Raw genomic sequence first — 16923 nt, forward strand, 5'->3', positions numbered from 1 at the left:
TCACCTTTTCTAGGAGATCCTCTTTGGTCACTATATCTGAAATTTGTCTTTTTGTCATGTCCTTTCTCTTTTCTGTTCCATTTATATTCTTGAGATTTAACTGACATGTAACGTTCTCAGTTCTAGGAGTACAACATGATGGTTTCATGTTTGTATTGTGAAGTGATTACAGCAAGTCTTTTTTTTTTTTTTCTTAATTTTTTTTTATTTTTTCCTTTTTTTTTTAAATCTTATTTGAGAGAGTGATAGTAAATAAATCTTATTTATTTTGCACAAGTAAGAGTGCAAAGGAGAATCTCAAGCCGACTCCATGTTCAGGGCAGAGCCCAGCTCAGGGCTCATGTCATGTCCCTTAGATCATGACCTGAGCTGAAATCAAGAGTCAGATGCTTAACTGACTGAGCCACCAAGTGCCCCATGATCATCACAGCAGGTCTAATTAATATCCATCACCATATATAGTTAAGAATGATTTATCTTATGATAACTTTTATGATCTACTCCCTAAGCAACTTTCAGATACACAATACAGTATTATAGTCACCATGCCAGATGTTTTTATCCTGTGACAGGTATTTAACTGGACATTTGTACCCTTTGACACCATTTACCCATTGTGCACACACCCTACTCACTGCCTATGGCAACCACCAATCTTTTAACTGTGTGTGTGTGTTGAAATTACACATATAAGTGAAATTATACAGTATTTGTTTTTCTCTGACTTCTTTCATTTAGCATAATACTCTAAAGGTTCATTCATGTTGTTGCAAGTGGTAAGATCTAATTCTTTTTTATGGCCAGATAATATTCATGGGTGTATGTGTACCACATTTCCCTTATTCATTCTTTAGTGGGCAATTAGGCTGCTTCTACCTCTTGGCTACTGTAAATAAACATGAGGGCACATAGATCTTTTCAGATAAGTGTTTTTTGTTACCTTTGGATGAATACCTGGAAGTGGAATTGCTGCAACGTATAGTAGTTCTATTTTTAATTTTGTAAGAAACCTCTATGTTACTCTTAGTGGCTGCACTAATCTCCATCAGTGGAAACAAGGGTTCTCTGTTGATCCTCACTAACACTCCTTACCTCTTGTCTTCTTGATGATAGCTATTCTAACAGGTGTGAAGTGATACCTTTGTGTGGTTTTAATTTGCATTTCTCTGATCGTTAGTGACATCGAACACCTTTTTATACACCTATTGGCCATCTGTATGTCATCTTTGGAAAAACATTTATTTAGATTATCAGCCCATTTTTAAATTTATATATATAGCTATTGAGTTGTAGGAGTTCTTTATTTTGGAAATTAACTCATCAGAGGTAGGATTTGCAAATATTGTCTCATTTGGTAGGTTCTTTTTTTTTTTTTTTAAACATTCTTTGCTTTGTAGAAGATTTTAAGTTGAATGTAGTCCTACTTGTTTGCTTTTGTTGCCTTTTCTTTGGGTGTTCTATCCAAAAAATTATGGCCAACACTGATGTCAAGGAGTTAAGAACTTGGGTTGTCGTCAATGAGTGTTTTTGGTTTCAGGTTTTAAATTATTTTATCCATTTTGGTTAATTTTACATATGGCGTAAGATAGTGGTCAGTTTTCTTGCATGTGGCTGTCCACCATTTATTGAAAATTTCCCCGCTTATTTTCCTGATTATAAATTAATTCAATATACATGTATGGGCTTGTTTCTGGGCTCTCTTCCATTGATCTATATGTCTGTTTTTATGCCAACACCATACTATTTTGATTACTACAGCTTTGTAATAAAGTTTGAAATGGGAAGGATGATGCCTCCAGCTTTGTTCTTTCTAAAGATAGCTTGGTCTACTCAGCATATAGGCTCTTTTGTGATCACCTATAGATTTTTAGGAGTGTGTGTCTATTTCTGTGAAAAATACCATTGGAATTTTTGGAAGAGACTGCATCAAATGTATAGATTGCTTAGGGTATTAAGGGCATCTTAATGATATTCTTCCAATCCATGAAGGAGTTTATTTCCATTTTATTGTGTCTTGAGTTACTTTCCTGTATGCTTATAGTTTTCAGGTCTTTCACCACCTTGGTTAAATTTATTCCTAGATACTTTATTATTTTTGATAGTTGTAAATAGGGTGATTCCTTGATTTCTTTTTGATAGTTTATTATTACTGTACAGAAATAGAATTTTGTGTATTGATTTTTATATATTGCAACTTTGCTGAATTTATTGTAATAGTTTTTTTTTGGAGGAATTCTTAAGGGTATGCAGAATTTGCAAAGAGTGACAGTTTTACTTCTTCTCCAGTCTGGACAATTTTTACTTTTTTTTTTTTTTTTTTTTTTCTTGCCTGAATGTTCATTTCTTGCCTAAGACCATAACACTATGTTGGAAAAAAATAGCAAAAGTGGACATCTGGTCATTTTTCTGATTTCAGAGAAAACTAGCAAAAATGTTGCCCCTCACAGCACATCAACATAAAAAGCTTATAAACTTATCAGAATCTGTTGATTGCCAAAACCATGGGTTTTTTGGTTAATTTTGTTCATATTTATTGAGATAACAAGTCCATAGAATATATTTTTTTATGTTATGAACTTCATATAAATCTTAAAATTTTGTGATGTCTTTTTCCTTTTTTTTTTTTTTTTTTTTTTTTACAGTTTTAATGTGTTTTTCAGTGACTTTTTTGGTAAATTTACATTTTTTTGGTTATTTAAAAAGAAAAATTAACTTAAAATGCAAAAAACTGTTGGATTATTTTTTTTAGAGTTTTCTCTCCTTTATGTTGGACTGCAAATTGAGTTTCTTTTTCTTTAGGCCTTTTCGCAACTAGTATTGAGAATATTAAAAGTTCTGTGATAGTACAGACAGGAAACAACTTTAATGTATAGCTTCAGAAAGGGGGGCCTGGGGAAGAAAACTTTTGACTTCTATATGCCTAACTCAAGATATTCCAATCACACATTTGAGGTTCTGGATTCCAGGTTTGAAGTTTTCCAGTGTTAATGTAAACAGAATTGGCACACACATCAAGATGAACGTATTATTCCTCTTGCTGTTCACCACCTTTGCTTTCTATTCTTCTTTCTTGGTATGAATTTACTTAAAAGAAAAAAAAAACTTGTAGTAATTTTGTAGTTTAAAATTCAATAAACCCTGTTTTTTTCAAGAAAAAAAAACCTTTAAGTTTTTCAATTAAGTATACTGTTAGCTGTGTGTTGTATTGTGGCTTTGCCCATTTCAAGTTTTTATCAAAAATAGATATTGAATTTTGTCAGGTGCTTTTTCTAGACCTATCAAAACAATTAGGATTTTTATCCTTCATTCTATTGTGGTTTATCACGTCGATTAATTTATGCACGTTGAATCGTTCTTGTACCCATGGAATAAATCCCACTTGATATGGTATAGCATTTTTTTATTATTGGGGTTGTTTTGATAATCTACTGCTGAGGATTCTTAAAACTGTTCATTAGCGATATTAGCCTGTAACTTTGCTTGTGGCATCCTTTTTTGGTTTTAGGATCATAGTAATGCTGTCCTCATAAATGATTCTGGAAGTATTCTTCTTCCATTCTTGTGGAAAAGTTTTAAAAAGATAGTATTCTTTATATGATAGAATTCACCAGTGAAGCCTTATGGGTCTGGACTTTTATTGGGAAATTTTGGTTTTGAATTTCCTTACTAGAAATCAATCTGTTCAGATTTTTAAAAATTTCTTTGTCATTCAGTCTTGGTAGTATGTACGTTTCTAGGAATTTTTCTCTTTTGTCAATTGTTCAATTTGGCACCTGATTGCTCATAGCAGTCTCTTATGATCCTTTGTATTCTTGTGGCATCAGTTTTAACATCTTTCATTTCTGATTTTTGAGTCCTCTTCTTCCTCGATGAGTCCAGCTATAAATATTTATGAATTTCTATCTTCAAATACACAACTCTTAATTTCACTATTTTTCTTGTTTGTATTTTATTTATTTTTGCTCTGACCTTTGTTATTGTCTCCCTTCTTTTAATATGGGCTTCATTTCTTCTTTTTCTAATTCTTGAGACTGGGTACCTTAGCCTGTTACTTCTCTATTGTGGCCCAGGGGACATAGCCAGCTAAAAGCTTGTGTTTGTTACGAGGCTGTCACCTGTGAGCATATGCCCCCACTGGCTACCAGAGTGAGGCAATGGGGAGATATCGCATAGATAGCAGCCACAAAACTCAGGCAACCAGATGAGTATAGAAGCTGCTTTCTCTGAGGTATGGGTAAGCTGGTGCCAGGCAGAGGGAGGGTGTAAAAATGGCACTCATTGGCCATTTTGAAGTGTATTTTTCATTGGCCTCTAAATGTGTGCTAAATTAGGATTTCTGCCCCTCAAGCCAATAGTTTAAAATAAGCTTCTTTCACAAAAAGTCCGGGTACTTTTCAGTCAGCTGCCTCTGCTAAGGTGAGTCCATGTGTGTGAGCACTTGAAGAAAACTGTTTCTCCATTTGCTACATCCTTGCGGGTCTTCTGGACATAAGCCAGAAGTTGGTTTTCAACTAGATGTTTTGGGGATTTGTCTTAAAAGTTGTGCCAGATGTGGAGTTAAAATCCTTACATCCCTAGCGAACAGCTCAGGGCTTTGAACTCCCTCCCAGTGGTACATTGTGTTGGTGGTGGGGTTTGTGGTGAGATGGTCTAAGCCTCTCCTACGCACTTTGATTTGGGTTTTTTATTCACTTAGTCCATATGTAAAAGTCACTCAGCTAGTTTGAGGGGTTTTATCAGAGGAGATTGTTGTATATGTAGCTGTAGAATCAGTGTGTCTATTGGGGGAGGTGAGTTTGAGATTCTCCTAGTTGCCATCTTGAACCAGAACATTACTGTTTTTTCTTTTAGCGCTTGCCATTCTCCAATATACTATATCTTATTTACCTTTATTTTCTGTTCTCTCACTTAAGGTCCATGACAGTAGAGATGGTCTGCTTTATCATCTTTTATGTCTAGCACATACACTAATGTTTGAAGTATAATATGTGCTTAATGAATTTGTTATAAATGGATGATTAAATGAAGAAAGCCTAGAAACATCTTTTGCACTAAGGGTAATCTGTAAATGACCAATTTTAGAAAATTATTGTACAAGAAATATTGGTGTTTTTCTTTGAATCTATTTTATACTTATTATTTTGTAACTTTATAGCCATAAACCGGAGTTGCAAAGGGCAAGCTCCACCAGCAAGAGCATTCACATAAGATAAGACTCCATAGGTTATCAGAGCACAAATTCTGGCTACCCATTTACGTGTAATTTTTGTCCAGTTACTATCATATTTAAGCATCAGGTTTAATCTACAAAAAAGAAAGCACCTCATGTAATTAAATATTGTGAAGATTTAGTGAGATAATCTCTAAGATAATTAAAATGAAGGAGTAGCTAATAACTGGGAACTGCTGCTACTTTTACTATTACCATTAATATCTGACAGATGAAAACCTGGATGGATACAGCCTTTTCTAGTAATGGAGTTCTAGAGAATAGAGAAAAATATGCCATCTGCTTCACTAAATTAAGAAATTTATTAGAAGATAATTTGCATGACTAGTATTAATAGAAAAGTACCTCTTAGTGCATTCTCTATAAAAATTAAGAATTACGCTCAAAACTAGGACAAATATTTTCTAGGGCACAAGAACAAGTCATCCACTCTCCCTCAGATTTGGTTTTACCAAGCAACCCTTCTTAGTGTGGCTGGAAGCTTTCTGTGAGGTTTTTAGCCCAAAGATTTCTGTGCCAGGACTGCTATACCATTTCCCAGCGTCTTCAGCTGGCCAGTGAGGGGTAGAGTTAGTAAGAAGTAAGAAATCTTCTTGGTTCTAAAAAGCTTCGACCTCATAGTTAAAATTTGAACACCACTGAAAGTAAGCATGTTCATTTATACCAATGCTAATTTTAAAAAAAATAGCTTTCCTTTTGTGGCTGATTTCTTTGAGGAGAGGTGTGGCAATAACCTCTTATTTTCTTCTATCGTTGCTCTATTCTATTCCTAGAGAAAGCAGAACATGAAATAGCATAGTGATATCAATCCCATTTCTACATACTCTACTTTCTTCCACAGTTCAGGGGTTGTGGAGCTGGAAAGAAGTTCAGGGGCCTGGATGGCCCCTTCCAGAAGCAGGTAGGACCAGTATCAAGAGGTCTCATGGTATGAAACCCAGGGATACTTCTCCTTCTATTTATTGGAGAATACCATCTTTGAACACAAGGCAAGGGTGTAGAAATGTAGGAGAGAAGCAGCAGCCCAGAAAGCACTTCTGTAGCCTGGGGAGATAAAATCCATCTGAGGATTAAGGGCTATGTCCATGGACAAGATACCACAAAATAAATTTTATTTTCAATTTTTAAAAATTTTTTTTATTGGAGCTCAATTTGCCAACATATAGCATAACACCCAGTGCTCATCCCGCCAAGTGCCCCCCTCAGTGCCCATCACCCAGTCACCCCAACCCCCTGCCCACCTCCCCTTCCACTATCTCTTGTTCATTTTCCAGAGTTAGGTGTGTCTCATGTTTTATCACCCTCACTGATATTTTCACTCAACAAAATAAATTTTAATTTAGGAATCCCAGCATACAGATGGAAGAAGATGACCCAAGTGTGCTTCTGAAGTGTGGCAAGGCCAGAGCACAATGTCAGTACTGAGAAACCAGATCAGATTTTGTGAGGACCCTTAGATTATCACTCTCTGTATCTGCTGCCCGTGTCCTAGCGGATCTTAATGACCTTTATACTCAAGCTGTGTTATTTCAGTTATCGTTCTCTCCTCCTTCAGCATCTGAGACCGAAAATTTTATACCAGCTCTAGTTTGTACCATTTTAGAATGATTCTGTTTGAAACGAAATTTACGGAGGGCCTACTCTGCATTGCTTTAGATTGAAATTAGATATAGGTCATTACCTTTTAGTAGTATAAACTATACCATTATAGTTGTATCAAAATATAAAAATACTACAATAGACTGCAATGAGTGTTATAAACCTGAAAAAATTTTCTAGAACTTAGAAAAAAGGTAAAGATCTAAGGGAATGTGGGAATACTGACAACTCCCAAACCTCCGTGGTGACTTTACAACATGTTATTTACATTAGAAAATGGGGGTGGCAATGGTTCTGCACACATCAGAGGGGTGATAGGCACTCAGTGAGATGATGCCCCAGTGCTTAGCACTGTATCTGGACCAGAAGGAACAGTCAACCGACATTGGCATGCATGCATTTATTATTTATTTATTTATTTATTTATTTATTTATTTATTTATTTATTTATATCTATCTTGGAAGGCTTTTTGGAGATAGCTCTTCCTCGGTTTTAGGAAAGACACATTGGGGCTTCCCTGTCTGTCCTTCTGTAACCCCTTTTATGTCATTACAGCACCTCACATCACTGTCACTGTTCATCTCTACTGATAGAATGTGTTATTCTGAAGGAGTGGGATCATGCTCTATTCACTTTCCATTTCCAAAGTTTAGCAGAGAGCTTGGCACACACTAAGATTTTAATAAATGTTAAATGAAAGTTACTTAGCTTCTGTAATTATGTTCTGTTTTCATATAGAGTGAGCCACAGTGGCATAGCTTGCAATATGTCTCCAAATCTTATTGGCATAGTTGTTTTGCTGTCATCTATGGCAGTGTTTCAAAGATTCAGATGTGTTTTCACACTTCATTTCACCCTGTGAACAATCCATCCTTTATTAGCTCACCATAAAGAAATAACTTTGGAAATGCAGCTGTTCTCCATCAGTCTCCCATAGCCTACTGACTGAAGCTAAATCTCTGGGAACATTGTCCTTCCTTCAAAGGCAGGCAAATCTCTGGAGCTTGGTTAGTGGCAGGAATAAAGGATAGGCAGCAGTGCCAGAGATGGGTAATGTCGAAGCAGGAGAATCCAGTTCTGATCCTGGGGAGACACTAGAAAACCTCAAGATTCTTGGCTTAAACCAGAAAGCCAGGCAATATCATCCTGCTTAGGTGACACTTAATCTTTACTGAATGAGTAGAGTTTACTTGAAGCTCATTTGTAAAGATTAGAGAAGGTGGGGATGCTCATCTCTCTAGATTGTTTTAAATATATATATGGTCTATGAAAAAAAAAAGCAATGAACACTGAAATATAGTATTAGTAATAATCTACTTACATATTGGCTTGAGTCTAATCCCAAAGAAGTATTGTTACTTTCTGACTGCTAATGTTTAAGTTTCACCTTTTTGAGATCCCCAGAGTTGTTCTTGCCTGTCTGTGAGGCATTGTTTGTGAGGTTTTGGAGGGCAGAGCAGTTGGCTCACTGGTGTTGATGCCCTGGTTATTGAGGTATGGCCTCTGCACATGCTGCCCCAGTTGCTGTGGATCCCTTGCTTCTTAGCAGACCAGTTCGTCATTGGTGGCTAGCTCTCTGTGTGCCATGCTGGACAGAGATATGTAATGGGACTGGAGCATTGGCTCCCTCGCTTTTGCCTTCCTCTCTTGTTCTAGGCATCTTAAGGCAGAAGTTTGTGCCCCAGTGTATTGTATAGTTTCCTGAAACATTTAGAGAAGAAACCAAAGTTCTGGAAAGTGATTTAAGTAAAAAGGATCTTCCTGATTCTGAATCCCACCTCTTCCTTTTTGTTTATGAGACGAACTATAAGTCTGGATTCTTCTCCACTTAACATGCATAGTTATACCCAGAGAATCCCTTACATCCCATGTCTCACCTTCTCTACTCTAAAACAAAATTGGAGAGACTTCGGTTGAACAATGTTGACAGTCATACCCAGGTTGTGTATGGCTATCAGCAATAGACTCAGCTTGCAGTGTTCCTCTAGAATCTTCTCAGAAACTGCAGTCTTTTTGTAAGTTCTATGCCACCAGTTCAATGAACATATCTTAAGCCCCCATTGATGAGCTTTAGAAAGTTAAAGTTGATGGCTGTACTCCAGAATATCTAAAGAAAAATCGTAAAGGCTTCTAGTATTTTGATACTAGTTTCTAGTAATAAAAAAATGATGTTCATGTAATGATTTGCATTTTTATCAAGGGATGGGAGGAAAAGCCATTAAAGAAATTGTTGAAGGTATCGGCCAACTCTGCTCTTGAAAGAATCATCAATGATGTTTGATGAACTTTGTGTGTCTGCACAAGGACAATAGTGGTTTGATATAGTTAACCATTTTTATTAATGAGAGCCGATACTAAGCCATGTTTCAGAACTTGGGGAAGTTAATGATCAAGCTAATATCTTCTCTGTGTGCTCCAGTTGAACCAAAAACAATAATATAGTCTCTATATTGAGAATAGCACATGTTTTACTTTTGAAATATATGTATTGATATTGTCTACTTGCCTTGACTAAAATTCAAAAAATTTTGTTTCCTTCTTCTAGTCCCTCAGATACTATAGTGCATTCTACATAGTGTTTTGCTTACTAGAACTTGACCTGGTTAATAAAGTGTCCTAGGAAAACAGAAAAGGTCCCTATTGACATTTCCCTATTTGATGGTATACTGAATACATTGAATTTTTCTTAAAAGACCTAAACTTATAGATCATATTCTTGTTGAGAATAAAAAAAATATTTTCTTAGGATTATGTCATCCTATCAGAATGTTTAGAGGACATTAGTATTCCAGACTCGTGTGTGTTGCTATGTACAACAGCTGCACCTGGCAAATTTGCTGTTTTGGTGACATTGGCCATTTTGATGAGCCTGCAGAAAGGGAAAAAATCATGCCAAATAGAGTACAAACTCTTATACAAAATGTACTTCAGAATTACCAATTTGACTTTGCAGTGTTTGCTTTCAGAGGAAAACAATAGCAACCAAAAATAAAAAAAATAAAAACAAAAACCAAACATTGACAACCTTGATAGGCTTAAAGTGTTTTAATGACATGTGTCAATCCACTGTAAAAGCAGTATAATATTAAACATTAAATGGAAAATTCAAGGTAAAGCTTGAATCTAAAGGACTCACATACTACTATCTAGTCTGAAATCTCTTGGGGACTGATTACTCCTTTGAAACAAGTCATTTCTGTACATCATTCCTTCCTTCTGAGCTGCTAATTAGCTGCCCGTATTGGGTAGCGACAGTGGCTTTCATAGTAAAGTTGTTTCAGCATTGAAAGATATGTCAGTTGAGTGTGGCTTGTTGTAAACATTAAAACGACTCCAGATGAATATAACTTGCACATTCCAGTCACAAGCTTTCCCAAAACTGTAAAGCTAAACCCTGAACTGAAGTTATGATGGCTTTTCTAAAGAGAGTTCTAGAGAAAAAATATACATCCTTTCTTAAAAGCAGGCTTTGATATTAGAGAAACACTTTATGGGATAAAGGACATCTTTCCACATTTGAAAAGTACTTTTAAATATCATTAAAGTATATAGATAGCTGGCCACTTAACAAAATTTTTCTACTTCAATTTATGAGTGTTGATATAGTAAAAGCAAATGGTTTAAGGATGCTTCAATATTTGTACATTCAACTTCAGAAGCTTTCAGGGAGGATAATATACCTTCATGCATTTAAATTATGCATTATATCATACAAACTGGGAACATTCTGAAGAGATAGTAAGTGAAATTCCAGCTTCAGCTCTTGGATAATGAGGTCATTGAATAGAGAAGAGAAATTGAACAAATTATCCTGAGAGTTGAAGTGATATGAATTTTATTTTTTTTGCATGTGATTCACTTAAATTTCAACCCTTTTCAAGCTGAACAGAAAGAATGAAAGTACCTGTCAGGAGACTTTTTAAATACCCACCTACTAATCGTAGAGATGAGATGGACCCAATCCCATAAATCTAAGAATACTTCCTATATATTGTAAACTCGGTAAATATGGCTCACCAACCAATAATCATATTATTTATTTTCTTGAACATCGTAGGTGCTTTTGGCTCTATTCATTTATAAATGTTGTAAATGGCATTTTAGTTGGCCAGTTCTACAGCAGCGTTGTACAGCACGACTTAAATTATTTGGAAAGCATACTAATAAAGGCTAAGCACTTGTAGGTATGTAGGAATTGTAGAAATGTCAATGCAGAGCAAGTGTAGGTCCAGTCCTAGAAAAATGTGCAATCTTAAATGTGAGATCTATAGCACATGCAACGGAGAATATACTATGGGAACCCATATGCAGTCCAGAGGAAGGCGAGTATATCTAAATTATTCAGAATATAATACCTACCATCTTAGAATTTGCAAGGTTAACTTCTAGGAAGAGCTTCCATTTGTTTTAATATAGTGCTGAGGAGACTTTTTAGCAGGGAGAAAAAATAATGCACTCCCTCCTCAGAACCATTGCTTATAATATCTGAAGATTTATAATACTGAAGATTTTAACCAAATTACCACACCAGCTCTCCATTTTATTTGCCAGTGTAATGAGGTAAACTGCTTATTTGCTGAAAGCACTGCTTCATAAGTTACCTCCAATAAGCATTGGGTCCTACATGTAGTTTTGCACCATTCTTTACCCTAGTTAACAAAATTAATATAGTCCTGATTTCTAGATCTCTAATGTTTCCCCTAATTCTCAAGTTTTCTTCTTATTCCTTCTATTTATATGATTTTGACATTTGATCTAACAAGTTTGAACACCCTTTTTTTTTTTTCCTCCTTCTGTATTTTAGTGGCTCCTTGCCAGCTACTGCGGCTCTGTCAGAACTGGGCTGAATTCCTGGCAGGTGGTGATCAGAAGCTGACTTAGAATTTTCCCTGAAGTGCTTGGGTTGTTAGAATGTGGGCCAAATGGACATCACATAGCACTGTGTGGTGTGTATCCAGGCTCTCCATTTGATCTTACTTTGATATGAATAGTTACAGAGGAACATGTACAAAAAAGGCTCTCCTGAGAAATAAGCACACACAGCCGGTTCAAGCTGATACAATGCTAACAACTGTGGTTTAATTTCAGGATTGCAATATCACCCTCAGCTTAATTGTCCTGATATGCTTTAATAAAACCTGAGCTGTTGTCCCATGCTATATAATAGGGCCGCTCTTAATTAACTCACTAAACGTTACTGGTTGTGTCAGCACAAAATGTTTATCTGATCAAGGATTCATATTTTGTCATCACTGTCTACGTGGTTTTGAACAAGAGTTTCTTCCCAGTATGTCTTTTGCAGATTTTACAATATTTCTAATTAACAAACAACTTAAAATGTTAAGGGCCAGACTAGGTCTGTGATGGGAAATATTAACAATGGTTTTCCCTTTGAGTATCGTATCTTAAAGTATTTTCTTTTCCAATTCAAATTTATGTGTTCTAGACCTTGAAAACGAAGAGGAAGAAACGATGTCAGCAAGAACATGAGAGACTTGCCCATTTTAGAGAGAAAGAGGAAGATACCAAATGGAAATCTTCAAAAATAAATGAAGAGGTCAGAAATGGTAAACATGAGATAAATATAAGTACATTTCTCCCATTTTAATGCCTTAGCAAATTATTTGATGTTCTAAAAAAATAACTATGTTGTGCTTAAAATATGACAATAACAGAAGAAGAGTAGGTGGAAATGCAAGTATAACATAATGAAGGTTTATATTGTAAGCCTGCTTGAAAGTAGGCTATTACATGTTCACAATATATATTACATACCTTAGCTCAACCACTAAACTGACAAGAGGAATAACTAATAAGCATCTTGGGTATTAAATGCACCCTTAAATAGTCAACCCAAAATGAGGGGGAACAAAGAAAGAACACAAAAGATAAAATAATTAGAAAATAAGATAGCAGTATTTTTAAATCTATGCATGTAAATAAGTCTAAATGATTGAAAACATCCATTTGAAAGGCAGAAAATGTCACCCTCAGTTGAATGAAAAATGATACCCAGCTCTGTGCTCTCTGTGGGAAATCCATGGTAAATGTTAAGACAAAGACAACAGGATTGGGAAAAATATGTCATATAACACTAATTGAAGGAGGGCTAGAGTGACTATATTATCACATAAATATCAGATCAGGAATATTATTAAAGATAGATGTTATATAATGATAAAGAAGTTGATCTCTGAGGAGAAATAATAATCCTAGATGTGCATGCACCAAACAGTACTTCAAAGTTCATAAAGAAAAAAAGTGATAGAAATTAAAATAGACAACCCACGATTATAGGTGGAGATTTTTTCTCTGTAATTGATGGAACAAAGTAAGAATAGAGAGAACTTGAACACTATTAACCGTATTCAGAGCAATCCATGCAAATGTGAAATGAACATATTTTTCAAGTGGAAATGCAACATCTATCAAGATAAACCATATTCTGAGCCATAATACAAATCCTAACATACTTAAAATAATTTAAAAATATAGACCATGTATTTCCACTGAACAAAGGAGAAGCTAAAAATTAATAGTTATCTGGGAAAGGTTCTAATATTTGGAAATTAAATAATAGCATACCACCTCAGTAAAAAAAAAAAAAAATTGCAAAGGAACTACTTTGAATTTCAAAAATGAAAACAGTATATCAAAACTTGTGGAGCTAGGACAGTGCTTGGAAGAAGATTTAAAGCAGCAAATGCTTTATTAGAAAAGTCACAATCTTGGGCAGCCCTGGTGGTTCAGGGGATTAGTGCCGCCTTCAGCCCAAGGTGTGATCTTGGAGACCTGGGATTGAATCCCATGTTGGGCTCCCTGCATGGAGCCTGCTTCTCCCTCTGCCTCTCTCTCCCTTTCCTTCTCTCTCCCTCTCTCTCTCATGAATAAATAAATAAATAAATATTTTAAAAAGCCACAATCTCAAAGCAATCTGCATTTTCTCACAGTAGACCAAGGGCAAATTACCAAAGTAAACGAAAGAAAAGAATTTTTTAAAAATGTAGGATTAGATATTGAAGAAATTGAAAATGAAAAGAAAAAACAAAACTCAAAAGCTGTCTCTTTGAAAAGTTCAGTGCAAATTATAAATTACCAGTTAAATCCAGAAAAGAAGATCCACGTTGCAAATATCAGCAATGAAAGAGGGGACATCAATACGTATCCTCCATACAGTTTAAGATATTGAGGAAAGATTATGAACTCGATGCTGATAAATTTGATAAACAGGTGAAATGAATCAATTTCTTGGCCAATCCACCTACAAAAGTCAAGAAGACAGATAATCTGGAAAGATTGCAGTTACCTTCCTGCGAACAAAACAGCAAAAAACTTCAAGCCCAGATAGAATGACTGGTAGATTTTATTGAAGAATGAAAGGATCAATTATATCCTTTCCATATAGTCTTTTCTGGAAAATAGAGAAGAAAAGTATTCAAATCAACGAATGATATTAAAAACGAAGTCAAAACACTACAAGAAAACTACAGACCAGTATCTCTCAAAGACGTAGACAAAGATCCTTAAACAGAATGTAATGTAATTAGATACATGAAATGACAATCATGACTCAGGGTAATGCATTCCAGGAATGTATGATTTGTTCAACCTTGAAAAGTTAATACAGACCAAAAACAAGTAAAAATAAGACACATGACCATAGATACAGAAAAAGCATTTGGTAAGAGTCAACATCTATTCATGACAAGAACTTGGAAACTAAAAATAGAATTTGCATCAATCTCAAAAAGGTCATCTATATAAGCCGTATTTGGCATCATACTTAATGGTTTGAAACAAAGGTTTCTCCCTAAAATAGGTAAAACAAGGGTGTCCAGTCTCACCACTTCTATTCAAAAGTTTACTGGGAATTCTAGATAGTACAATAATACAAGAAAAAAAAAGCCATACAGATTGAAAAGGAAGAAATAAAAATATCTTTATTCTCAGCAGCCTGGTAATCCATTTAGAAAAATCATACAGAGTCTATGAAAAGCTGCTAGAACTAATTAAATGAATTTATCAAAACCATCATAAGATAGAAGACCAAGTAAGTAGATTGGTCAGACTGCCACTACCATGATCATTTTAACTATGTTTATGATAAGCATCAATTTTAAATAAAATTGATATTGACAGGGTGCTTGCATGGCTCAGTTAAGTGATCTGCCTTTGGCTCAGGTCTAGATCCCCAGGTCCTGGAATCCAGCCCCCCGGGGTGACAGAGAAGTGGGGAGCCTACCTTTCCCTCTCCCTTTGCCCCTCCCCATGATTGTGTTCTCTCTCAAGGGTGCTCTCTCTTGTACCCTCTCTCTCAAATCTTTAAAAATTTGACATTGACAGTAAACGTACTTCCATTTTACTTAAGTACAAAAGGTGCGTTGTATTTAAAGCAATTTGAGCATTCTTGTTTTGAGACAAAGTACTAGTTCAATTAGGAAACATCATTTTGTTGGAATTGCCAACATTTGTTGGGTATAATCTATATATGAGTTACCACAGCGCTTTGAATTATTTTAATTTTTAATGACAATTATGGGTCAAGAAGCAATTTCATATTAAATTTGTAGATGAGGTACTGAGGCTTAGAAAAGCTAAGTAACTTGCTTAATGTCAATTTACCTAAGGTCATGCAATTAGTAAGTGGTAGAACTATGATTCAGACTCATCGATAACTATTAAAATTTTATTAATTGATATGGCCAAATGGTTCAGGGAGTCAAGTGATATTGGCTTTCAAAAGCAGCAAGCATTTCAAATTACTGATCATAGGTTGGGAGAAAACCCATATAATTCTGAGGCATGATATAGAATAGTGTTGATAAAAACTATCATCCATTAATACTGTATTAGTATAAAACGATGTGCATCGCTGTTAGTGTTATATATTTCAAAAGTGTGTTTTTACTGCTATCCTGAGCTATCATTAGGGTCTAGAATATTTACAATCCCCCATTACAGTTTCCCTATTTCCATCTATCCAATACATTTATAACTCAAACCAAAATTGTTCACTAAGTTCATGTTGACATTTTTAGGGTTATGTTCCAACTTTTTCTTTCTGGTGGGTGGGGGTTACTCTCTTGATCTACGAGATCCTCTCTTATATCTTTGTTGTGGCTTTCCTTCAGCTCCAATTTTTTTTTCCTGTTTTCTCTGCTTGAAATGTCCCCCCAGCATGTCCCCACTCTGTCTCCCTGTTGGGTCCTACCGCCTTAGCTTTATTTATGACTTCACAGGCTTCCTTCAGGTCCTGACTTAAATTTCATCATACTGAGGTCTTCTCTAATAGTCTTGGTAATTTCCTAGCCCCTTGGATAGCTGTCAATATACTGTATTTCTTTTCTCCAACTCGTAACAGTGCTCATTTGTACACATGTATATAATATATATCCTAGAACCTAGCACATATTTGTATGTCGAGAAGCACCAATAAATTGAATGAATAAAGGAATGCATGATTAAAATTGCTTAAAGCAATCCATTGAACCATAGACGTAGTAATGAATCAGAATAACAACGGAATATAAAGAGTATAGAACTTGCAATATGAATGTGCAAGCTGATTGATGTTTTTTCCTCAATAACATTCATTTCTAATTCTCTGGCCAAAACATATAGCTATCTTTTCCCTGACCCATATCTAATGTTTTAAGTCTCCTTAAAGTAGTTCAGGTCTGAGAGAGATGCTTTTCTGGCAAATCTGTGTTAGAAAAAATTGAAGTTTAGGCTTTGAGAATTCTGAGCATCAAATATGGTCAAAGCTGTTTACCAGCTGGGGAGAACTCTTCTTCTTTTCCTCTGAGAAGTGCACTGGATTCTTTTAGATGTAACTTCAGCCACAACTTCATTAAGTTCCTCTTCAGCAGTTTCTGGTAAATTGTCCTGAAAATTAGCAAACATTTCAATAATGCAGTCTGGGAAATTCAGTAAGTAATTTTTAGCATATTTTATTGCAATAATAAGGTCTTGACAATTTTGCTTTTGCTTAGCCATTATACTCTTTGTTGGTTTTAATTGAACAGTGACAAGCTTGATTGCAGATCAGGGCAATAAGGCCCAGTAGCAATGGACTGAGTGATTTGGAAAATTG

The 16923-nt window shown here is 35.3% G+C and overlaps 2 long non-coding RNA genes across 10 annotated transcripts in view; one reads left to right on the forward strand and one right to left on the reverse strand.

Moving 5' to 3' along the window:
* LOC144300369 (uncharacterized) overlaps positions 1–16923 on the forward strand; it is a 165671-nt gene that overhangs the window by 37378 nt on the left and 111370 nt on the right. For 2 of the 3 annotated variants that reach the window (XR_013366965.1, XR_013366963.1), the window contains exon 2: positions 12277–12387. This is a non-coding gene — a long non-coding RNA (uncharacterized LOC144300369). Of the gene's footprint in view, positions 1–12276; positions 12398–16923 lie in introns of all 3 variants that reach the window. The other variant, XR_013366964.1, reaches the window with a different exon arrangement.
* LOC144300368 (uncharacterized) overlaps positions 15503–16923 on the reverse strand; it is a 112570-nt gene continuing 111149 nt past the window's right edge. For all 7 annotated transcript variants that reach the window (XR_013366962.1, XR_013366961.1, XR_013366960.1 and 4 more), the window contains one exon: positions 15503–16715. This is a non-coding gene — a long non-coding RNA (uncharacterized LOC144300368). The remainder of the gene's footprint in view (positions 16716–16923) is intronic.

This window comes from Canis aureus, chromosome 28 (assembly GCF_053574225.1).
Source record: "Canis aureus isolate CA01 chromosome 28, VMU_Caureus_v.1.0, whole genome shotgun sequence".
Lineage (NCBI taxonomy): Eukaryota > Metazoa > Chordata > Mammalia > Carnivora > Canidae > Canis > Canis aureus.